A 25,841-nucleotide genomic window follows, 5' to 3' on the forward strand; every position below is an offset into this window, starting at 1 on the left:
AAATAGAGCCGAATATACTGATAAGTCACCTTGTTTGAGATTTACATGGTTATTAAATAATCACACCAGGGTAATCCTACACAAAACACAGCCCTTATTTTAAGTGTTTCTAAAATCCCTATTTGGAAAAAATAATGGTGAAATTACAATTGGAACCAATTCCATTTGACCGCCAAGTTTGATTGGTATGATGACACCTCCACTGTGGGGCTCTATAGCTTCTCATTTTCAACTTGGTTAATATTCACTGACAGGCTTTTTACAGGCAAGAATCAGGGCCCATCTGTTGGCAGTACTTTTGACAGTAGACATAACCAATCCATGAACAAACACGCATGTTTCAACATCATTTTATTATAAGTCTATTGAAAAAATAAAATAAAAATATTACATGTACAAAGACTTATTGTATCACAAATGTTCTAAACATGCTAGCATGTTTTTGTGCTTGTCTATATGGGAAGAAATCATGTGAATTTGGTAGACAGCACCATTAGTTATGCTTAACTCTACCTCAATTTAGAACTACTTAAAATTGACAAACATTTAAAAATTGACCAGAGTTCACTTCTTAAGTGATCTCGAGGTACAATGAAAAAGTTCTTTACACGGCCCATGGTTTTTCAATGGTCACGGTCTGACACTAATGTAAATAAACTGTGGAGCCAAGGCAAATATGTTCTTCTGAATGTTTGGAGAGTCTTTTTCTTTTCATGTTTGTTCTCAGCTGCAAACTTAACATTTCATTTTTTGTAGAAGGGGTCTCGCACAAGGCTTGAGTTCTAGAAGTCCTGTCGAATATTTTCCTTGTTCTCGTCACCCTGTTGCTGTTTGAGCTTTCAAACTTCATTCTCCAACTGGATGATGGCACGTTCAATCTCATAGTTCTTACTTACGAGGGACACCCAACTGTTACGAGATAGCAAGGATTTAAAAAAAATCATTGACAATCATACCACATTTAGAGAACAGTAATGAAAAATACAACATTTACAGAACTGACTTTGACTCCAGCTCTCTCAGCTTGGCCCCGCCTGCAAGCTGATCATTCTTTCGTTGCCAGTTCAAGTCCTGAATCTGCTTTCTGCAAAAAATACCACAAACAGAAAAGGCTGTTAAAAAAAACATTATGCAGAAGCTTGTTGAAAGTCTGTGTCAGACTCTTTCCAACACTACAACTAAACAAGCTAACCATGAATGTGATACATTAATTGTAAATCGTAACGGAATGTTTTCACACCATTTACTTACCTACATTTCTGTAGTTCCTTTTGAGCCAATTCAATCATAAAGGCCAGGTTACTGGAGAGTGAAATAATGACCAATATTAAGGCAATGTCAAAAAGTTCCTGTGAACCTATACTTTACTCCTCAGGACAAGCATGTGTTTAAAAAAAAAAAACATAAAAAAAAACTAGGATATTCTTTCCCGTCTGATTTAAATCACTAATCTAGCCCCATATGTTAAGTCAAATCAGTTTCGTTTTTCTCTGTGACTCTTTCCTGGACTTTAAGATAAATGAAGAGCTCTACTGTGCACAGGCAGCAGCCACTGACTCACTCATTGTAGACCTTCCATGCGTTGGTGTGCCATGAGTTCCAGGTTCTCAATGCGCACTGCCTGATGCTCCAGCTGAGCCATGGAGTTGTTCACACAATCCTGCCATGCAGTGATGTCATTCTTCTGCCCTGACGATGGAGCAGGAAGCTCATATCTGCACAGGTGAAAAATAAAACAGTTGGGTATACATTCAGGACAACGAGGGTTTAAATGCATCACTTTCAAACTGAATGTGTGATTGAATGTTAGCAATATTTTATAACAGGACTTTTTTTGCTATGTGCAAAAGAGTAGACTGGGTTGACCTCTTCATGCTGAGAAGTTCCAGAGGCTGCCTGGCTGCTAGCCTCTCAAACTCGTTCCTCATGATTTCAGTCTGATGGGTGATATTGAAGCATTAGTATTTGCTTCACATAATATAATTGTAGACCATCACAGTTGACAGTCAAAATCCATAAGCATATTACAGCATGACATTATGTGCATATTAATTTATGGATTTTTGTTTTAATAGAATGTGGAACATGTAAGTGATACTTACTTCAAAGGTAGTGAAATCAGGTGTGGGTATATAACTCAGATAGTTCTTTGTAGGTCTGTATCTGCGAGTCTCCTCTTCTACCAAGGCTGCAGCCTGTGTATGGAAATGAATACATATGAACAGACAGCATAGTACTACAGTAATTAGCTAGACTCGTACCTCTTTGAGAGGTGACCTGGCTAGCTAGCTACTGTATGTTATTGTACGTTAGCCGATGATGGCGGTTGCTTGAGGCATGATTCTAACACGACCAGATTAGCAAAATAATACTTTTTTTATTGACAGTAGCCTGGTAACGTTACTTTGCTTCCATGGCTTACTCATGTCTATCATAGGTCCTTGGGACGTCACCCCATTTTACGTTGACATTTTAGTCACTTAGTAGATGCTCTTACGCTTTGATCACACCGATAGTGTTATGGTACACCAGCAGTACATTCATTGTTGCCATCCCAATAAAGTTGACATGTGAAATGGTTAAGGTGAGGTAAGGGACGTTCTAAGGATCCCTGATTGCACTAACTATGTCAGTTACTTGGATGTCATAAGATGAATGCACCAATTTGTAAGTCGCTCTGGATAAGAGCGTCTGCTAAATGACTTAAATGTAAATGTACTTGCCTGCTAGCTAACTATAGCTAGACTATCGAACGTTAGTCAGCAACTGATAACTATGCCTATAGAGCAGATACTTACCGCCTCTCTGACGCCAGCTGCATCATAACCCTGGTCAAAATACGGCAGGGCGTCTACAAATACTTCACCAGCTACTGATGAAGTTCCAGACATATTCAGTTCAGTTGTTTGTTTACTAGTTACCACAGCCACAAAGTCATAAACCCCGCCATTTATATAATGTGTCTTATCTTTTCAAACCTAACCCCCCTGCCAACATCAACCCCAACCTTAAATTATGATCAAAAAGCAAATGTTCGTTTTCCTGATTTTTTTTTAACGATACAGCCAATTTTAACTTTGTGGCTGTGCTCATTTGTGGAATCCTAACAACGTGGCCGGCCCGAAGATTTTTATAACTAAATCAAGATAGACCACAGCCAGCCGTTTTCAATGGGAACAAATTTGTAGAGGGGAGAATAAAGCAAGGATGTGGGCCGAGTTTAACACGAGCTTGCAAGATCCTATTGGCGCGTTCTAGCCTACATCTGCATATTTCCGTTAGGGAACGCCACCTCTGAAGTGCGCGTGTGCAATAATTAAATTCTCCTTTGCACTCCTTTTAAGTAACGATTTAAAAAAAAAACTTTTGCAAAGGTAAAGTCTACTACACTTAGTCCACTCTGTTCATAACATATTCTAGTTTTGGGAACAGAAAACTGTATCGAGATCAAATGTTTCATCGATGAGAAATTTTGCACAATGTCGGCCAAAATCAATAACGTTCTATATTTGGTAATGAGTGGAAACGCCAAAAGTATGCATCACATTTATACATCCGGCGAAAGATCTGTCTCATTGTTCTATCTGTGGCCACTCGCTCCTGCTGTCTTCCGGGAGGCTGAACATATTTTCCATTGGCGTTTGATGGTGGCCTTTGGTTTTACAGCGCTCCCTACGCCCTGGAGTAGTTCTTTATATAAATTAGTTTTTCATATGCAATATCTAATATCTAATTTGCATCCTGAAGTAAGTGTTTATTATGTAATAGTTTATTTAGGTAAGTGTTTCCCAAATTCGGTCCTCAGGACCCCAAGAGGTGCACGTTTTGGTTTTTGCCCTAACAGTACAATGCTGATTCAAATGATAAAAGATTGATGTTTACTTGAAATCAACTGTGTACTGTTATGCCAAAAACCAAAATGTGCAGAGTTTGGGAAACCCTGGTTCAGGTCATTAGGACTAATTAACACAAAAATAGCATGCCATTAGGAAATAAAATATAAAATATGTTGTTGGAGACAGTAGTGGAGACATGAATGAATACCACACTCACATTTAGTACGAGCACATTTATTTAAAAAAAATTATGGTGGACATTTCACTTGCAATTTTTTAAATATATATACATAGTACCAGTCAAAAGTTTGGACACACCGACTCATTCATTTTTTAAATTACATTTTTTTACTATTTTCTACATTGTAGAATAATGGTGAAGACATCAACACTATGAAATAAAGCATTGAATCATGTAGTAACCAAAAGTGTGAAAAAAATCCAAATATATTTTATATTTGTGATTCTTCAAAGTAGCCACCCTTTGCCTTGATGACAGCTTTGCACATGCTTGACATTCTCTCAACCAGCTTCGAGGTAGTCACCTGAAATGCATTTCAATTAACATGTGTGCCTTGTTAAAAGTTAATTTGTGGAATTTATTTCCTTCTCTATGCATTTGAGCCAATTAGTAGTGTTAGAAGATGGCCCTATTTGGTAAAAGACCAAGTCCATATTATGGCAATAACAGCTAAAATAAGCAGAGAGAAACAACAGTCCATCATTACTTTAAGACATGAAGGTCAGCCAATGCAGAACATTTCAAGAACTTTTCAAGTTTCTTCAAGTGCAGTCACAAAAATCATCAAGTGGGGCTGCAGGGTAGCCTAGTGGTTATATCATTGGACTAGTAAATGAAAGGTTGCAAGTTCAAATCCCCAAGCTGACAAGGTACAAAATCTGTCGTTCTTCCCCTGAACAGGCAGTTAACCCACTGTTCCTAGGCCGTCATTGAAAATAAGAATTTGTTCTTAACTGACTTGCCTAAAATAAAGGTTAAAAAAATAAATTTAAAAAAGTGCTATGATGAAACTGGCTCTCATGAGGACCGTCACAGGAAAGAAAGACCCATAGTTACCTCTGCTGCAGAGGATAAGTTCATTAGAGTTACCAACCTCATATATTGCAGCCCAACAAATAATGCTTCAGAGTTCAAGTAACAGACACGTCTCAACAGCAACTTTTCAGAGGAGACTGAGTGAATCAGGCCTTCATGGTCGAATTGTTGCAAAGAAACCACTACTAAATGACACCAATGAGAAGAAGAGACTTGCTTAGACCAAGAAACACGAAAAATGGACATTAGACCGGTGGAAATATGTCTTTTGGTTTGATGAGTCCAAATGTGAGATTTTTGGTTCCAACCGCAGAGTCTTTGTGAGACGCAGCGTAGGTGAACAGATGATCTCTGCATGTGATGTTCCCACCATGGAGCATGTAGGAGGAGGTGTGATGGTGTGGTGCTGCTTTTCTGGTGACACTGTCAGTGATTTGTTTAGAATTCAAGGCACACTTAACCAGCATGGCTACCACAGTATCCAGCAGCGATACGCCATCCCATCTGGTTTGCGCTTACTGGGACTATCATTTGTTTTTCAACAGGACAATGACCTAAAACACATCTCCAGGCTGTGTAAGAGCTATTTGACCAAAGAGAGTAATGGAGTGCTGCATCAGATGACCTGGCCTCCACAATCACCCGACCTCAACTCAATTGAGATGGTTTGGGATGAGTTGGACCATGGAGTGAAGGCAAAACAGCCAACAAGTGCTCAGCATATGTGGGAACTCTTTCAAGACTGTTGGAAAACCATTCCTCATGAAACTGGTTGAGAGAAAGCCAAAAGTGTGCAAAGCTGTCAGGCAAAGGGGTTGCTACTTTGAAGAATCTCAAATATATTTAGATTTGTTGAACACTTTTGGTTACTACATGATTATTCTACAATGTAGAAAATAGCAAAACTAAAGAAAAACCCTTGAATGAGTAGGTGTATCTAAACTTTTGAGTTGTACTGAGATATGTGTGTGTGTATATATATATATAGCTGAAGTTGGAAGTTTACATACACTTAGGTTCGAGTCATTAAAATTTGCTTTTCAACCACTCCACAAATTTCTTGTTAACAAACTATAGTTTTGGCAAGTCAGTTAGGAAATCTACTTTGTGCATGACAAGTCATTTTTCCAACAATTGTTTAGATTATTTCACTGAATCACTATTCCAGTGCGTCAGAAGTTTACATACACTAAGTTGACTGTGCCTTTAAACAGCTTTCTGGAAAATTCCAGAAAATTCCATGGCTTTAGATGCTTCTAATCGACTCAAATTATGTCAATTAGCCTATTGGAGGTGTACCTGTGGATGTATTTCAAGGCCCACCTTTACACTCAGTGCCTCATTGCTTGACATCATGGGAAAATCAAAAGAAATCAGCCAAGACCTCAGAAAAAAATGTAGACCTCCACAAGTCTGGTTCATCCTTGGGAGCAATTTCCAAATGCCTGAAGGTATCATGTTCATCTGTACATACAATAGTACGCAAGTAGAAACACTATGGGACCACGCAGGCGTCAAACCGCTCAGGAAGGCGATGTGTTCTGTCTCCTAGAGATGAACGTACTTTGGTGCGAAAAGTGCAACTCAATCCCAGAACAACAGCAAAGGACCTTGTGAAGATGCTGGAGGAAACAGGTACAAAAGTATCTATATCCACAGTAAAACGAGTCCTATATAATATATAATAATTATAATAATAATAATATCCACATAACCTGAAAGGCCGCTAAGCAAGGAAGAAGCCACTGCTCCAAAACCGCAATAAAAAAGCCAGGATACGGGTTTGCAACTGCACATGGGGACAAAGATGGTACTTTTTGGATAAATGTCCTCTGGTCTGATGATACAAAAATAGAACTGTTTGGCCATAATGACCATCGTTATGTTTGGAGGAAAAAGGGGGAGGCCTGCAAGCCGAAAAATACCATCCCAAACACGAAACATGGGGGTGGCAGCATCATGTTGTGGGGGAGCTTTGCTGCAGGAGGGACTGTTGCACTTCACAAAATAGATGGCATCATGAGGTAGGAAAATTATTTGGATATATTGAAGCAACATATGAAGACATCAGTCAGGAAGTTAAAGCTTGGTCGCAAATGGGTCTTCCAAATGGACAATGACCCCAAGCACAAATTCCAAAGATGTGGCAAAATGGCTTAAGGACAACAAAGTCAAGGTATTGGAGTGGCCATCACAAAGCCCTGACCTCAATCCTATATAAAATGTGTGGGCAAAAGTGAAAAATTGTGTGCGAGCAAGGTCTACAAACCTGACTCCGTTACACCAGCTCTGTCAGGAGGAATGGGCCAAAATTCACCCAACTTATTGTTGGAAGCTTGTGTAAGGCTACCTGAAACATTTGACCCAAGTTAAACAATTTAAAGGCAATGCTACCAAATACTAATGGAGTGTATGTAAACTTCTGACCCACTAGGAATGTGATGAAATAAATAAAAGCTGAAATAAATCATTGTCTCTACTGTTACTCTGACATTTCACATTTTTTAAATAAAGTGGTGATCGTAACTGACCTAAAACAGGGAATTCTTACTAGGATTAAATATCAGTAATTGTGAAAAAACTGAGTTTAAATGTATTTGGCTGTATGTAAACCTCCGACTTCAACTGTGTGTGTGTGTGTATATATATATAAGTACTTCAGTCAATAGGATAGAGGTGTGACTAGTTTCTGGTTCTCTGTTTATGGCTTTCTAAACCCACAAGGGAACATGTTTTTATCAAACTTTGTGAAGCGCTTTCATCTGTCATATCAAATTGCTAAGGTATTCAAACAGGTTCATACAATGTCACATTCAGTTCACAATGCGAACAATGCATAAGAGTAGCTAAACATTGTAAACAAAATATTTTGTTACAGAATGAGCTATACAGAATTGCGCTATTCAAAATCTGTTAGAAATGTCAATATAATGTATTATCTTAATGATCCAAACATTACTTGGAACAATTGTCAAGGACATCAAAATGTCAGGGAAAACATACATCAACCTCAGTTTAAAAACTGATGTCATATTTAAAGTTACAATCATGCACACAATACAATTATTCTTACATTGTTTTGTAACAGAGAGCTGAAGGGTAAAAAGAGTAGCCTACCTTATTTTTCTCCAAATAGACAAGTTCAAAACTACATTTAAAAATAACTATATCCATAATACTGAGAGCAAACTCTCAAAACACTTGATTAAAACCAAATATTTTAAAAATTAACAGCAAAAACAGAAATAGGCACAGGTTAGTTTTGTAGCTGAAATGTTTTGTGTAAATTTCACAAGTACATTGTGTTGTTCCTGCCTTTCTTCTGCCATGTCAAGTCTTCATTGAAACGTGTTTGCACATAAATGCAAATTTCCAGTTTTCCTCCAATTACAGTCACACTTCCTTCTGCCATGGAGTGCTTTTAGGGCAATACGAAGAGTATGGTCCTGTCTCAACCCGAGCCCTATATCTAAGACTGTGGGCCTATGTGCCAAACACCATTATGTTCTGATCGATTCAAGTACATATCTATATCTGTGACATCATTTTCACACGTCTTGGCCAATCCCGCGGAAGATCCTCATCTTCTCCTACAGAAGCATTTTCAACCAGACAGCTGACATTGTCACTTCTTCGGTAGGAATTTCATCCCTGAAAATAAAATGGACAAAATGATTTACCTATAGAACTATTGTAAAGTTGACTTGTGACTGTAGAATGTGTATAAGATGTATGGATTGAAGGTAGAAGCAGAAGTGTTTATTAGTTTACTTCAATTGGGGGATCGGCGGTAGGGTTTGCTGGGAATAATAATAAAGGTATATATTTTTTTTAAGTATGTATGTCTATATAGGTATGTGTATGTATATATATATATATATGCATGCGTGTATGGGATATATATATTTACCCAAAAAATATGGGGGATTGGAAATGATGCAGTCAATTACATTGGAAGCAACACTCACACACACACACACACACACACACACACACACACACACACACACACACACACACACACACACACACACACACACACACACACACACACACACACACACACACACACACACACACACACACACACACACACACACCTGATAGGTGCAGTGAAATGTGTTGTTTTACTGGGGCAACCATAGTGGTATGGCGCCCCTGGAGCAAATTAAAGTCAAGTGCCTTGCTCAAGAACACGTCTACAGATGTTTCTTCTTGACAGCTTGGGTATTCGAACTAGCCCTTTTGGTTACTGGCCTGCCGCCCTAGGCTACGCTACCTGATGGACAGATAGGGCGGGGGACAGTCACTAATAATGTAGATGGTGTTAAAATGAAGATGCGAGTGAAGAATGCTTCAAGAATTGGCTTTCTATACAATTACCCTATATCCAACACATGGACAGAGAGACAAGGGGACTGAAAGGAGACATTGTTTCTTCAATGTTTTGGCTGCGAGGCCCTTTTCAAGATGAATATGTAGTAATAGGTAGCTGTGCAAACCTCCTGTGCAATCTCCTTCATCTTGCCTCAGTATCTGCTCTCTCTTCTCCAGGATCTCCAGCAGTGCAGCCTGAAACTTACTGAGCAAGATACAGTCCTCATCAACAAGCTTGGAAACAAGAAGTAGTTAACAGGACAGCCCAGGGAAACTCACATCATGCAAGAGATGGCCTACTACTGATGTGAAACAAGGCAACTGGCTACCCGTGTACTGTGATTCACCTATGCCAGGGATGCGCAACTGGTGACCTGCAAAATACATTTTGTTGTTAGGGGGGACGGGGGTATTGGTGTCAGTCAGTGTCTCAAATTACCGTTGAGTTATAATAGTAGAATGTACAAGGTTCAAAATAGAAATTTGGTTGTGCATCAGCTGTTTTTATCTTGTTATGTCAGTCACTGACAGTCACACAATTAGCCTATGTCAGCAAACACATGTTTTTTAGATTGGGTAAGTTAGTCTAACAAGGGCCCCCAAAAGGCTAGGGCCTGTATAATACCATTCACTAAGACTACACTATGTACTTTCACTCTGACTGCATATGTGGGTTTGCAGACCCGCGTGCCACTGCAGCATCTCATGATGAGTTCCATTTTTTTTGTGGCCTCCACCCCCATCAAAGTTGAACATTCCTGGCCTATGCAATAAAAATGGTTGTTGTCGAAACTAGCCAACAATATCAGCAGCCCAATAGGATCTCTGAGTAAGAAAGAAGCGAAACTCCATAGCTACTACTATTAAATAGTCTCACTATATGAACTTGGATTACAGTCCAAAAAATAAAGTCAAGCTCTGGTATGTGTGAAATCATCAAGTTGCATTAATATTCAACACTGTCACTTGGAACGCAGACATGCACAGACAAAGTGTTCCTCATACCCTATTCAGTTGTGTTTTGGAACCACACCTATCTTTCATGAGTTGCAATTAAATTACACACCTGTTTGACAAATTTGTCCGTACATAAATCCACAATAAGCAACTAGAATGCAAAACAGAGACAGAACCTTTAAATTATCAATGACAAAATGAACGCAGTATTGGGCTTTGAATTAGTATTGGACTTTCTACCATTAACTGTTGGTAAGTGTTTGCAGATTGATATTGCAGTTTGTTAGTCCTACTGTAAAGACGTTCATAGAACTACCATTAGGTGGCAGTAAAATACTTTATTAAAAAGGTACTCAGCGAAATGACATTTCCACGAATAGCACCACAGATATTGAGATGAGCGAGATGCAACAATTCGCTCTCACACAGGTCACCCACAGTATCTGCGCATGTGCAATGGTTCGCCAACATCACGCTGAAACAGCGTGGTAGCCACAGGACCAAAACAGCAGAGAAGTTGAACCTTGCACTTAACCTCTCTTAGTTGTTGTGAAAATTGACCCCCTATACGGTTTACATTCTGCATCTACATCATATCGCAGAGTCTACCTTTAAGTCTGGTAAACAACTGTGCGCAACAGAATTCTAAGTAACCCTAACCCTATATCAAAGAACTAGTCAAAGAACTACTTGATCATCAATTCTGACTAAAATTTTAATTTTTTCCTTTGTAACATGGCCATCTAGTGACTAGCCACTGGGAATCAGACGGTGACCTTTGTCACTGACCTCTTCTATGGGCAGCTCCAGAAGTTTGGGCAGGCAGGGCGCCAGCACCCCCATGAGGAAGGGAGTGGGAGAGCAGCTGATGTCTAGCATGCAAGAGGGCAGCACAGGCACAAATGTATGCTGCCAGGTGAATTGGTAGAACAGCACCAGCGCGGCAAGGCCACAACGAGTCAGCACACTGAAGAGAAGAGAGAGGGATGAAGAGATGATCAACTCCTGAGAAGAGGCACCCACTTTACAGACAATGCATGTCAAGGTAAGGTAGCCTAGTGGTTAAGAGTGTTGGACTAGTAACCAGAAGGTTGCAAGTTCAAACCCCCGAGGTGACAAGGTACAAATCTGTCGTTCTGCCCCTGAACAGGCAGTTAACCCACTGTTCCTAGGCCATCATTGAAAATAAGCATTTGTTATTAACTGACTTGCCTAGTTAAATAAAGGTTAAAAATGTAATGTATATATATGGAGTTCATACGGTCTGTATAATACTATGTACTTTTACACTCACCAACAGGAGAGCAAAGCACACGATACATGCCACCCTGGACCAGTGCTTTGCTGTTCCTGCCCTCCTACTGTCTCCCAAGCCGAGCTGGAGACAACAGTGTACTAGAGGAAACTCCTTACCGGAGTTTGTCAGCAATGAAGATGACCCTCCTCCCCAGTAGCAGAGAGGCAAATACCTGTAGGAGTCTCCCAACGCTCAGGCACTACAGCAGGCTCTCAAAGTCCACATGCTCCAGCCTTGAGTCTACCGGCCGGCACAGCATCAGCACCTGATCACACACAAACAAACACACAGGTTGGCTATTGCTCAGTTATTTGACCAAATACAACGCTTACAGCAATAGTTGATTGCTGGGCAGAGACATTGCACATGATTGCAGATGTTGTTGACATAGTGTCTGCTATAAAGAGGTAGGAATTTAACTAAACGTTGTCACTTCCTCTTGTTACTTCCCCGAACTCCCTGGGATATTTTTTTATTTGGTTTGCTCGAATCATTGCCTACTTTTGAAAAAGGTCAAATGTAATCGAGGAGGTGAGGAAACAAATGTGCTTGTATGAAATGGGACTCTCCTCCACTAGCACGTCATCATGCAAATTTGGTTTGCAGGGGATGAATCCCAAAATAAATGTGTTAAGTAGTAAAAATGTTGCTAGTTGTGCAAAACATTTAATATGTAAAAGGATACGTAGTGTATCGTTTTCAAATGTGTACATGTCTTTCTCCTTCACGAAAACAGCTGATTCAAAGAGGGTGTTGCGGATTTTGAAACATTTACAGGCTAGCCGCCGGGAGAATACACTTGTGCTTCCTCGGCGGGAGGAGGCTATCGAGAAGAGGAAGACACTCCCCTGTTCGTCTATTAATGAATTGACACTCTCCTACATTCGGCGACCACTTTGCAGTTTCTGGGTCACGGAGGAGAGGACAGACTTTTGCCCCATCTTCCCCTGTAGTTGCTCTTTACATGGAGTCCTAGAGGTCCTCTTAGTGGTGTGATTGTGTTACCTCATTTCCTGAGCCTGGGAGGAAGCTCCTGAGTGAGATGGTGCGTCCAGAGGCGGGAAAAGGAGCCTCCATGACGCTACGCATGAAGGGGGACACCAGGGCTGGACAGATCTCCCTGCGCCTCTCTACCTCCTCCAAGATCGGAAAACACACACACAGTATATTAGTGTTGCATGGTATACCGTTACCACTGTAATATCACGGTACAAAAACGTCATGATACCAACATTTTAGAATACCGTAGTACAGTTTCATATGATACTACAGATTTTTTCTAAAATGTTTGAACTGAAGCAACTACTAGTCTGTTGTATGTGCAGGTCCAATAATATCCACTTAACTTTCACGTGCATATCACGTGTGGCAGCTGTAATCAGCCAGCCGCATCCCCTATCAGTTCCTCACCTACTTCTCTCCGTCCACTCTTCATGCGTGTCTATTCCGCAGTCATTTAATATATGTATATAATTTAGCAGTGATAGCGAGGGGGGATGCAGACCCAGACGAGTCTTCAGTTGTTACATTTGTAACATTGGAGCAGCGCGCAAAGCGAGCAATGTTGACACATTGTATAATTTCGTCGCCTAAGTAGACTAGGCAAGGTCACTGTAATGCAGCCTCTCAGTGTCAGAGGAAAAATGGAGCACTGCTTTGTGACATAATTATATATATATATATATATATTTTAATGACCCATATTACCGGACATGCCTTTTTCTTTCTATTGGGATTCACACCCATTTTATATAATTTCACAAACCATGTCACAGGCCGTTTGAAACTAATCCAGGGTCGCTAATTATTGGTTTGATAACAAACAACGTTTTCAGTCATGTTACCTAACAACAGCTAACAACCTGGTAACATGACAGTAGGTTTAGGCAAATTTGATTGGCACAGGAAGAAAGGAAAATTGTACTACTCATGAGATGTGCTTCAAAAGGTAGGATTCATTCAGGCCTAATGTAAGTAAACTATATAAAAAATATATTTATTTCTGGTGTTCCTTCAATTCTGTTTGATGCCTAACGTTTTCAAAATTCAAAAAGGCACTCGGACATCTGAGCCATCTCCTCTGCAGGTGCAAGGTAACAGTTGAACAAGATGAGGAAAACGAAGAAATCCGTACACTGCTCGATAGGATCGCTGCTCTTTAATAAGCTGATGCAGCACTCCATCACTCTCCTTCTTGGTCAAATGGCCCTTGCACTGCCTGGAGGTGTGTTTTGGGTCATTGTCCTGTTGAAAAACAAATGATTGTACCACTAAGCTTAAACCAGATGGGATGGCGTATCACTGCAGAATGCTGTGGTAGCCATGCTGGTTAAGTGTGCCTTGAATTCTAAACAAATCACTGACAGTGTCACCAGCAAGGCACCCCACACCATCACAGCTCCTCCTCCATGCTTCATGGTGGGTACCACACATGCAGAGATCATCAGTTCACCTACTCTGCGTCTCACAGACACGGAGGTTGGAACCAAAAATCTCACATTTGGACTCATCAGACCAAAGGACAGATTTCCACCGGTCTAATGTCCATTGCCCGTGTTTCTTGGCCCAAGCAAGTCTCTGCTTCTTATTAGTGTCCTTTAGTAGTGGTTTCTTTGCAACAATTCAACCATGAAGGCCTGATTCACTCGGTCTCATCTGAATAGTTGATGTTGAGATGTGTCTGTTACTTCAGCTTTATTTGAGCTGCAATCTGGAGGTGCAGTTAGTTGCCGATTTCTGAGTTGCAGTTAACTCTAATGAACTTATCCTCTGCAGTAGAGGTAAATCTGGGTCTTCCTTTCCTGTGGCGGTCCTCATGAGACAGTTTCATCATATTGCTTGATGGTTTTTAACAACAGCACTTTAAGAAAAAATGTTCTTCAAAGTTCTTCAAATGTTCTGGATTGACTGACCTTCATGTCTTAAAGTAATGATGGACAGTCATTTCCCTTTGCTAAAAATAAAGAGAAATGAGTAGGTGTCCAAACTTTTGACTTGAAATGTACACTGAACAGTGTGAAATTCTATTCAAAACATTGAATATAAGTGTGAATTTAAGTGGGAGGTTTTTGGAGAACGTGTAGAAAGAGCTAGGCCACATATTATTTTCACACCGTAGTATCGCAATACTACTCGGTACCGTGATACTTGGCCTGGTATCGTATAGTTTGTAAAATGTTGCCTTCGTGACAAGCCTACAGTATATAACTCCATAACTACACCCCTAAACACAAAGAATATCCTGATGACAAGTATCAACAAGGGACTACACCAGGATTACATAACATACTAGCTGCTTGTTTCATTGTCTATGAACAAAACTTTTATTTACAATAAATTCACACGACTCGAAAATGGGTGGAACATAACACATCCTAAAATATATAAATGATCATTCTCAAAACACACCATTCTGATTTGCTAAGACATTTTAATAGACTTTAGTTTGAACCCTTTGAATCTATGTGTACAAGCAGGCTAAAATATATTTTATAAACTGGTTTGAGCCCTGAATGCTGATTGGCTGAAAGCCATGGTTTTACTTTGGTAACCAGTTTATAATAGCAGTAAGGAACCTCAGGGGTTTGTGCTACAGTGCATTCGGAAAGCATTCAGTCCCCTCGACTTTTTCCACATTTTGTTATGTTACCACCCCCCCAAAATCTACACACAATACCCTATAATGTCAAAACAAAAACAATTTAGACATTTTTGCAAATGTATATAAAAAATTGAAATATATTCACGTAAGTATTCAGACCCACTGTTCAGCACTGTTGGCAGCGATTACAGCCTTCGAGTCTTCTTGACACTACAAGCTTGGCACACCTGTATTTGGGGAGTTTCTCCCATTCTTCTCTGCAGATCCTCTCAAGCTATGTCAGGTCTCTCCAGAGATGTTCGATCGGGTTCAAGTCCTGGCTCTGGCTGGGCCACTCAGAGACTTATCCTGAAGCCACTCCTGCGTTGTCTTACTGTTGTTGTCCTGTTGGAAGGTGAACCTTCACCCCATTCTGAGGTCCTGAGTGGTCTGGAGCAGGTTTTTGATTGAACTGTCATGTGACATAGGGAGGAGACAGTATATATATATATTTTTTAATTGATCATAACTCACACATGACAGACAGACACTCATGACAGTTGTGGTTTTCAATTGTACAATTCTGACTCAGTGTACTTTGCTCAGTTCATCTTTCCCTTGATCCTGACTAGTCTTCCAGTCCCTGCCGCTGAAAAACCTCCCCACAGCACGATGCTACTACCACCATGCTTCACCATAGGGATTGTGCCAGGTTTCCTCCAGAAGTGACGCTTGGCATTCAGGCCAAAGAGTGCAATCTTGGTTTCATCAGAACAGAGAATCTTGTTTCTCATGTTCCGAGAGTCTTTAGGTGCCTTCTGGCAAAATCCAAGAGTGCCGTCATGTGGCTTTTATTGAGGAGTGGCTTCCATCTGGCCACTACCATAAAGGGCTGATTGGTGGAGTGCTACAGAGATGGTTGTTCTTCTGGAAGGTTCTCCCATCTCCACAGAGGAACTCTAGAGCTTTGTCAGTGACCGTTGGGTTCTTGGTCATCCCCTTACCAAGGCCCTTCTCCCCTGATTGCTCAGTTTGACCTGGCAGCCTGCAAGAAAGAGTCTTGGTGGTTCCTAACTTCTTCCATTTAAGAATAATGGAGACCACTGTGTTATTGGGGACCTCCAATGCCACAGAAATATTTTGGTACCCTTTCCCAGATCCATGCCTTGACACAATCCTGCCTCGGAGCTCAACGGACAATTCCTTCGCCCTCATGGCTTGGTTTTTGCTCTGACGTGCACTGTCAACTGTGGGACCTTATATGGACAAGTGTGTGCCTTTACAAATCATGTCCAATCAATTGAATTTACCACAGGTGGACATCTCAAGGATGATCAATGGAAACAGGATGCACCTGAGCACAATTTCGAGTCTCATAGCAAAGGGTCTGAATGATAATGTAAATAAGGTATACTTAAAAATAAAAATAAATTATACATTTTGTCATGCAGGTGAAAGAGGACCCAAAAGCGACTTAACAGAAACAGAGTTTATTTAAATCCAAACAGGGAATAACAAAAATCCTCTAGTCTGTAGAGGGGAATAACTAGAGAAGCGGCCACAGACTGCAGGTCGCTTCGGGTAGGCGCAGGCCGTAGTTGATAGAGCCACCTGCTCACACGCAGCATCTGATGAAGGCAAAAAACACGACAGGACAGGGCGAAACACAATCACAGCATGGTGAATACAAAACAAGGAACCGACGGGACAGGAACGGATCACAAAGGAATAAATAGGGACTCTAATCAGGGGAAAGGATCGGGAACAGGTGTGGGAAGACTAAATGATGATTAGGGGAATAGGAACAGCTGGGAGCAGGAACGGAACGATAGAGAGAAGAGAGAGCGAGAGAGTGAGAGAGGGAGGGGGAGAGAGAGGGATAGAAGGAGGGAAAGAACCAAATAAGACCAGCAGAGGGAAACGAATAGCATGGGGAGCACAGGGACAAGACATGATAATAAATGACAAACATGACAGTACCCCCCCACTCACCGAGCGCCTCCTGGCGCTCTCGAGGAGGAACACTGGCGGCAACGGAGGAAATCATAGATCAAACGGTCCAGCACGTCCCGAGAAAGAACCCAACTCCTCTCCTCAGGACCGTAACGAAAAACGATAAAAAGGGAAACTAGGGTACTACTCAAAAAAAAAAAATGAGAACTAGGGACAGACTGAGACACAGCAAGGGCAGGAACAAGAACAGGAGAGATGCGATGGCAGGGAACAGACTGAGACCCAGCAAGACCAGGAGCAGAAGCAGAAAAAAAAATTACCAGACTTCTTCTGCGCGCAGTCTGAACACGCAGCCACGAAACGGCGCGTGTCACGCTCCTGAGTCGGCCACCAAAAGCGCTGGCGAATAGACGCAAGAGTGCCTCGAACACCGGGATGACCAGCTAACTTGGCAGAGTGAGCCCACTGAAGAACAGCCAGACGAGTGGAAACAGGAACGAAAAGGAGGTTACTAGGACAAGCGCGCGGCGACGCAGTGTGCGTGAGTGCTTGCTTAACCTGTCTTTCAATTCCCCAGACTGTCAACCCGACAACACGCCCATAAGGAAGAATCCCCTCGAGATCAGTAGAAGCCACAGAAGAACTAAACAGACGGGATAAGGCATCAGGCTTGGTGTTCTTGCTACCCGGACGGTAAGAAATCACAAACTCGAAACGAGCGAAAAACAACGCCCAACGAGCTTGACGGGCATTAAGTCGTTTGGCAGAACGGATGTACTCAAGGTTCTTATGGTCTGTCCAAACGACAAAAGGAACGGTCGCCCCCTCCAACCACTGTCGCCATTCGCCTAGGGCTAAGCGGATGGCGAGCAGTTCACGGTTACCCACATCATAGTTGCGCTCAGATGGCGACAGGCGATGAGAAAAATAAGCGCAAGGATGAACCTTATCGTCAGACTGGAAGCGCTGGGATAGAATGGCTCCCACGCCTACCTCTGAAGCGTCAACCTCGACAATGAATTGTCTAGTGACGTCAGGAGTAACGAGGATAGGAGCGGACGTAAAACGTTCTTTTAGAAGATCAAAAGCTCCCTGGGCGGAACCGGACCACTTAAAACACGTCTTGACAGAAGTAAGAGCTGTGAGAGGGGCAGCAACTTGACCGAAATTACGAATGAAACGCCGATAGAAATTAGCGAAACCTAAAAAGCGCTGCAACTCGACACGTGACCTTGGAACGGGCCAATCACTGACAGCTTGGACCTTAGCGGAATCCATCTGAATGCCTTCAGCGGAAATAACGGAACCGAGAAAAGTAACGGAGGAGACATGAAAAGAGCACTTCTCAGCCTTTACGTAGAGACAATTCTCTAAAAGGCGCTGTAGAGAACACGTCGAACGTGCTGAACATGAATCTCGAGTGACGGAGAAAAAATCAGGATATCGTCAAGATAGACAAAAACAAAAATGTTCAGCATGTCTCTCAGAACATCATTAACTAATGCCTGAAAAACAGCTGGCGCATTGGCGAGACCGAACGGCAGAACCCGGTACTCAAAATGCCCTAACGGAGTGTTAAACGCCGTTTTCCACTCGTCCCCCTCTCTGATGCGCACGAGATGGTAAGCGTTACGAAGGTCCAACTTAGTAAAGCACCTGGCTCCCTGCAGAATCTCGAAGGCTGATGACATAAGGGGAAGCGGATAACGATTCTTAACCGTTATGTCATTCAGCCCTCGATAATCCACGCAGGGGCGCAGAGTACCGTCCTTCTTCTTAACAAAAAGAACCCCGCCCCGGCCGGAGAAGAAGAAGGCACTATGGTACCGGCGTCAAGAGACACAGACAAATAATCCTCGAGAGCCTTACGTTCGGGAGCCGACAGAGAGTATAGTCTACCTCGAGGAGGAGTGGTCCCCGGAAGGAGATCAATACTACAATCATACGACCGGTGAGGAGGAAGGGAGTTGGCTCGGGACCGACTGAAGACCGTGCGCAGATCATGATATTCCTCCGGCACTCCTGTCAAATCGCCAGGTTCCTCCTGGGAAGTAGGGACAGAAGAAACGGGAGGGATGGCAGACATTAAACACTTCACATGACAAGAAACGTTCCAGGATAGGATAGAATTACTAGACCAATTAATAGAAGGATTATGACATACTAGCCAGGGATGACCCAAAACAACAGGTGTAAACGGTGAACGGAAAATCAAAAAGAAATAGTCTCACTGTGGTTACCAGATACTGTGAGGGTTAAAGGTAGTGTCTCAAATCTGATACTGGGAAGATGACTACCATCTAAGGCAAACATGGGCGTAGGCTTGTCTAACGGTCTGAAAGGAATGTTATGTTTCCGAACCCATGCTTCGTCCATGAAACAACCCTCAGCCCCAGAGTCAATCAAGGCACTGCATGTAGCACCCGAACCGGTCCAGCGTAGATGGACCGACATAGTAGTACAAGATCTAGATGAAGAGACCAGAGTAGTAGCGCTCACCAGTAGCCCTCCGCTTACTGATGGGCTCTGGCCTCTTACTGGACATGAATTAACAAAATGTCCAGCAACTCCGCAATAGAGGCACAGGCGGTTGGTGATCCTCCGTTCCCTCTCCTTAGTCGAGATGCGAATCCCTCCCAGCTGCATGGGCTCAGTCTCAAAGCCAGAGGAGGGAGATGGTTGCGATGCGGAGCAGGGAAACACCGTTGATGCGAGCTCTCTTCCACGAGCCCGGTGACGAAGATCTACCCGTCGTTCTATGCGGATGGCGAGAGCAATCAAAGAGTCCACATCTGAAGGAACCTCCCGGGAGAGAATCTCATCCTTAACCACTGCGTGGAGTCCCTCCAGAAAACGAGCGAGCAGCGCCGGCTCGTTCCACTCACTAGAGGCAGCAAGAGTGCGAAACTCAATAGAATAATCCGTTATGGACCGTTCACCTTGGCATAAGGAAGCCAGGGCCCTAGAAGCCTCCTACCAAAAACTGAACGGTCAAAAACCCGAATCATCTCCTCTTTAAAGTTCTGGAACTTGTTAGAGCAATCAGCCCTTGCCTCCCAGATAGCTGTGCCCCATTCTCGAGCCCGGCCAGTAAGGAGTGAAATGACGTAAGCAACCCGAGCTCTCTCTCTAGAGTATGTGTTGGGTTGGAGAGAGAACACAATCTCACACTGCGTGAGAAAGGAGCGGCAGTCAGTGGGCTGCCCGGAGTAGCAAGGTGGGTTATTAACCCTAGGTTCTGGAGGCTCGGCAGGCCAGGAAGTAACAGGTGGCACGAGACGTAGACTCTGGAACTGTCCAGAGAGGTCGGAAACCTGAGCGGCCAGGTTCTCCACGGCATGGCGAGCAGCAGACAATTCCTGCTCGTGTCTGCCGAGCATGGCTCCTTGGATTTCGACGGCAGTGTAACGAGCGTCTGAAGTCGCTGGGTCCATTACTTGGTCGGTTCCTTCTGTCATGCAGGTGAAAGAGGACCCAAAAGCGACTTAACAGAAACAGAGTTTATTTAAATCCAAACAGGGAATAACAAAAATCCTCTAGTCTGTAGAGGGGAATAACTAGAGAAGCGGCCACAGACTGCAGGTCGCTTCGGGTAGGCGCAGGCCGTAGTTGATAGAGCCACCTGCTCACACGCAGCATCTGATGAAGGCAAAAAAACACGACAGGACAGGGCGAAACACAATCACAGCATGGTGAATACAAAACAAGGAACCGACGGGACAGGAACGGATCACAAAGGAATAAATAGGGACTCTAATCAGGGGAAAGGATCGGGAACAGGTGTGGGAAGACTAAATGATGATTAGGGGAATAGGAACAGCTGGGAGCAGGAACGGAACGATAGAGAGAAGAGAGAGCGAGAGAGTGAGAGAGGGAGGGGGAGAGAGAGGGATAGAAGGAGGGAAAGAACCAAATAAGACCAGCAGAGGGAAACGAATAGCATGGGGAGCACAGGGACAAGACATGATAATAAATGACAAACATGACACATTTGGAAACATTTCTAAAAACCTGTTTTCGATTTGTCAATATGGGGTATTGAGTATGATTTGTTTCATCCATTTTAGAATAAGGCAGTATCGTAACAATGTGGAAAAAGGGAAGGGCTCTGAATACTTTCTGAAGGCACTGCATATGGCCAAAATACCAAGGCAATGGCTGTATCGAGGCACACAGCGTTGTGTGTGCATAAAAACAGTAATATATGGCAGGTAGCCTAGTGGTTAGAGCATTGGGCCAGCAATTGAAAGGTTGCTAGATCGAATCCCCCGAGCTGACAAGGTACAAATCTGTTGTTCTGCCCCTGAACACTGTTCCTAGGCCGTCATTGAAAATAAGAATTTGTTCTTAACTGACTTGCCTAGTTAGATAAAGGTATATACACACACACACATATATATATATATATATATATATATATATAAGTCAACAAAAAAAGAAACATCCCTTTTTCAGGACCCTGTCTTTCAAAGATCATTCATAAAATTCTAAATAACTTCACAGATCTTCATTGTAAAGGGTTTAAACACTGTTTCCCATGCTGTGATAGAGTTAAACAGTGTCTCGTGCAGTCTCCCTTGGGGGAAAAGACAAAGCATGGCATATGAACTGCAATCATGTTCCTCTTTGTCTGAATCACGAGATAATCTCCCTTTCATTGGACATGTCTTGGACTTAATTCTTATATCATCATATAATAACTTCATTTTAGCACAGTAATTATTACAAAAACGTAGCTACTTTTGAAATGTTTTACCTGTTCCAATGCTCATATTAAGTGGTTGTATGCATATTTATATTACATGAATACCCTTATTGTAACACCACTGCTACATACTGTGACCATAATGTGAATGTGACAGAAGCTTACCTGTGCAGTTGTCCAGAAGGCCGCCAGTCCTGAGAGTCTGGGAAGCAGAACATGGGAATGGCCTTCAGCCGGTCGTCGGCTTCACAGGAGTGACTGGAAGACTTCTCAAACTATAGCGGTTAAGAAAGGATAAAGATACAGAGCGTCTAATTTTACTCCCCGGCCAGCAAAACAAAAATAATAGTACAATGGTAACAAAAACTTAAAAAACATTCTGGGGTTTCCTTTGAGCTGAGCCCATCCATGGTACATCAAGCAGTATTTCCCCTATACAAAAATGTGTAAGTGGGTCTATCCGCCTAGCTCTGTTGCCCCCATCTGAAAGAGGTTGGCTTTAATTGGTTTCAATTGACAATAACCTTGTTGGGAAACTGTTGCGTGATCTCAGGGGTGTAGGTGTTTCCCAGGGAACTCTTCCGGAGTGACACCACCACAAAGAACTGAAAGAGCTGCTGTTGCTGGGTAGACTGGCCTCCGCTTCAGCGTGGACTGGACATAGACCGAGCGCCTGGAACCTCCTGGTGGAGGCAGTGAACATTTTTCAAAATACCTAATAAGTGAATCTGTTTGGGAACTCTCTTTGATTAAATGGTAATAGAATGTGATCAAATGTGAATGGAAAATGGATGGATCTATATGAGTGTAGACGGCATGGGACATTGACTGAACTCAACATTCTCAAAATGTCTGCCAAACATTTATTTGGGAGTGAAATTTCACTTTAAATATGAATGACAATTTGACAAGTAGCAGGTCAATGCTATAGTAGTACCTTTAGTGTTGTCCACTGGGTCACTTTCAGTTCCACTGGTCTCCTCTGTTTAGAGAGCAAGAGAGAGAGTGAGTGTGCGCATGCGAGATACATAGACAGAGAGAAAAAGCGAGACAGGAGTGTAATAAAGGGATGAAAGAAAGAGACATCATAGGAGACTGACAGTGTCTTTGTACTGTATTTGTAACAGTGATGTAATTTATCTCAAAACTACGGGTCTTTACAGTGAGTAGTTTATCTACATCTTCTAGACAAGTTGAAGGGTAATAATTGTCATACCACGCGCTGAACCTCCCTCGCTCTTCACTCTCTTGGTGTCGAAGATCACATGAATCTTGTTGACATACTGCATCACGGAAACCACACACACACACACACACACACACACACACACACACACACACACACACACACACACACACACACACACACACACACACACACACACACACACACACACACACACACACACACACACACACACACACATACATATTGATCTGATACAAATAAAAATCATGTCTGGCCACTTAAACTAGTAATAAAATTGTGGCCAATCAAATAAATGTGATTTAAGCACACTTCCTTGTTGCACTGAAAAACGTTGTTTTCTAATGGGCACTGGATTGGATTGGATAGGGCCATCAGTCAAGTTTCAACTTGAGTAGTAGAATGAGTGACCTGGATCCAGAGCCAAGCACACAGGAAGCTCAGACATCTCCAAATTGACAACGAAGTGTAGGCCTACAACACTAGCTTGGCTTCTTTATGTGTAGTCATGCAAACAGACCAATCCACCTAATAGCATGCTTTTCCCACTCAGAGTCAAAATTACATACAACCACCATAGTAGTTTGAAGAAATACAATTTCCACTTTGTAGAAAACGCTTATGAAATGCTTGTGTGTGTTTACCTGAGGCAGTCTGTGTGTTTTATGGATGGTTGTGGGTTGCTTGGGTAAAGCAGGTCTAGGGGGGGCTTCTGTAGGTGAGGATTGTGTTGCTGCCAGTGAGTCCTTCGTCTCCAGCCGCAACGTGAGAGGCTTGGGAGGAAACTGCGACACAGGAGACAAGGTGTTAATGAAAGATTAAAGCATGTTTAAAAATATATATATATATTATACTAATTGTTTCACATTTCCTGTAACAGCTGTCATTGCTACCTTTGGGGTGAGAGGGTTCTGTCTCTGTGCCATGGTCCAGGGTCGGGGACACACAATGGGGAGACGGCTTGACATCCTCATATGTGTTGTCTCTAGTCAGGTGTTCAGCTGGACATGGTCAAAGGTGAGGGAGATAGATGACTCTGAGGCTCTGCTGAGGTATTTCTTCCCTTCTCCCAGAACAACTCGTCTCCCTCCAGCCTCCGCCAGAAGCCCCTTGAGGTATAGAAATTCCCTGGGGGCAGGCTCTCTCCATGGTCATCCACTGACAGAGGTAGGTGTTTGGTCAACTTAACTTCCAACACACCACCCACATTCAGTTCACCATTGTTGAGGATCATCCTATCTAATTGGAAAATGTTTGTAGTGTCTGTTGTAAGAGATTGCAAAGGCTCTATAAATGGTTTGGACTCTGGTATTGCAGTTGAAGTCTTACTGAAACAGGAGTGATTCTGAGGGGGATCCAACTTTCCGTCCACTTCTACCCTCTCCCCTGCTCTAGGCCCAAAGCCAGCTCCCCCGGGGAGTTGGTTGTCCCTCAGTCCCATCATTAACCACAGCTGTCCCATTACAGAACACCATGATAGATTAAAACATTTGATCTAATTTACTCTTATCTCAAACATCTCTTTCAGTGGATGAGGAAGGACAGATATTTCAAGTATGCTTATGCCGACTTCAGCACACCTAGGCCTTAAAGCCGTGAAAACATTAACTGAAGATAGGAGCAATGACGGACAAAGGGCCCGTGACAAACAATTAAGATAAATTATTGAGGATTCCGGATAATCCATATAACAACCACAGTAATGTTGTATTACTGTAAAATGTGTTATATATTGCTATTCCTATTTGATAGGAACAGACAATTGAAACATTGACATTTTGAGTCCTTTACAGGGAATTGCTCCATATTGGGTTTAGCTTGTGCTAAAACTACAACTGAACAGTTTGGCATGCAATACTCATATTCATGATCTTGCACAGCCTCCTCATTGTATTGTGAGGCCCAAGTCCCTATGTGAAATCCTCCCTAAATATATTCAGACTCCTGTTCCGGGCAGATTCCTTTCCAATTGAGTTACCGTACTCTGTTTGCTGGAAGCAAAGTTCTTGGACACGTTACACATTTTTTTGAAAGCTGAAAGCATTTAGAAAAGGGAGACATGGTGAAATTCCACAGTGCTGCTCATGATAATAATAATTATGTGCTGCATTCCAGCAGGGCCAGCTAGGAGGAGGCTAGGGAATCAATTTGACCAGAGACAGTCGTCATTCAGGCTCCGCAAATTATGCCTTTTGTTTGGTTTGACATAAATCTAATGTATGTATTAGATTTATTTCGAATCTAACCATACCTTCTCTGCTATGCAATCTGGTTTCAGAGCTGGTCATGGGTGCACCTCAGCCACGCTCAAGGTCCTAAACGATATCTTAACCGCCATCGATAAGAAACATTACTGTGCAGCCGTATTCATTGATCTGGCCAAGGCTTTCGATTCTGTCAACCACCACATCCTCATCGGCAGACTCGACAGCCTTGGTTTCTCAAATGATTGCCTCGCCTGGTTCACCAACTACTTCTCTCATAGAGTTCAGTGTGTCAAATCGGAGGGTCTGCTGTCCGGACCTCTGGCAGTCTCTATGGGGGTGCCACAGGGTTCAATTCTTGGACCGACTCTCTTCTCTGTATACATCAATGAGGTCGCTCTTGCTGCTGGTGAGTCCCTGATCCACCTCTACGCAGACGACACCATTCTGTATACTTCCGGCCCTTATTTGGACACTGTGTTAACAACCCTCCAGGCAAGCTTCAATGCCATACAACTCTCCTTCCGTGGCCTCCAATTGCTCTTAAATACAAGTAAAACTAAATCCATGCTCTTCAACCGATCGCTACCTGCACCTACCCGCCTGTCCAACATCACTACTCTGGACGGCTCTGACTTAGAATACGTGGACAACTACAAATACTTAGG

At 42.6% G+C, this 25,841-nt stretch overlaps 1 long non-coding RNA gene and 1 pseudogene across 1 annotated transcript; both read right to left on the bottom strand.

Moving 5' to 3' along the window:
• Positions 1-334: 334 nt before the first annotated feature.
• Positions 335-3,140, bottom strand: LOC124045073 (annotated as a pseudogene).
• A 4,357-nt stretch (positions 3,141-7,497) lies between these two features.
• LOC124045806 lies at positions 7,498-25,253 on the bottom strand. Its single transcript, XR_006840909.1, has 11 exons — positions 23,863-25,253; positions 23,614-23,754; positions 22,979-23,045; positions 22,700-22,744; positions 22,287-22,445; positions 21,928-22,037; positions 12,530-12,661; positions 11,697-11,789; positions 11,017-11,194; positions 9,396-9,475; positions 7,498-8,544 (listed from the first exon to the last, which is right to left on the bottom strand). It is a non-coding gene; the product is annotated as an uncharacterized LOC124045806 (long non-coding RNA).
• Positions 25,254-25,841: the final 588 nt, after the last annotated feature.

Source organism: Oncorhynchus gorbuscha, linkage group LG10 (genome assembly GCF_021184085.1).
Source record: "Oncorhynchus gorbuscha isolate QuinsamMale2020 ecotype Even-year linkage group LG10, OgorEven_v1.0, whole genome shotgun sequence".
Classification (NCBI taxonomy): domain Eukaryota; kingdom Metazoa; phylum Chordata; class Actinopteri; order Salmoniformes; family Salmonidae; genus Oncorhynchus; species Oncorhynchus gorbuscha.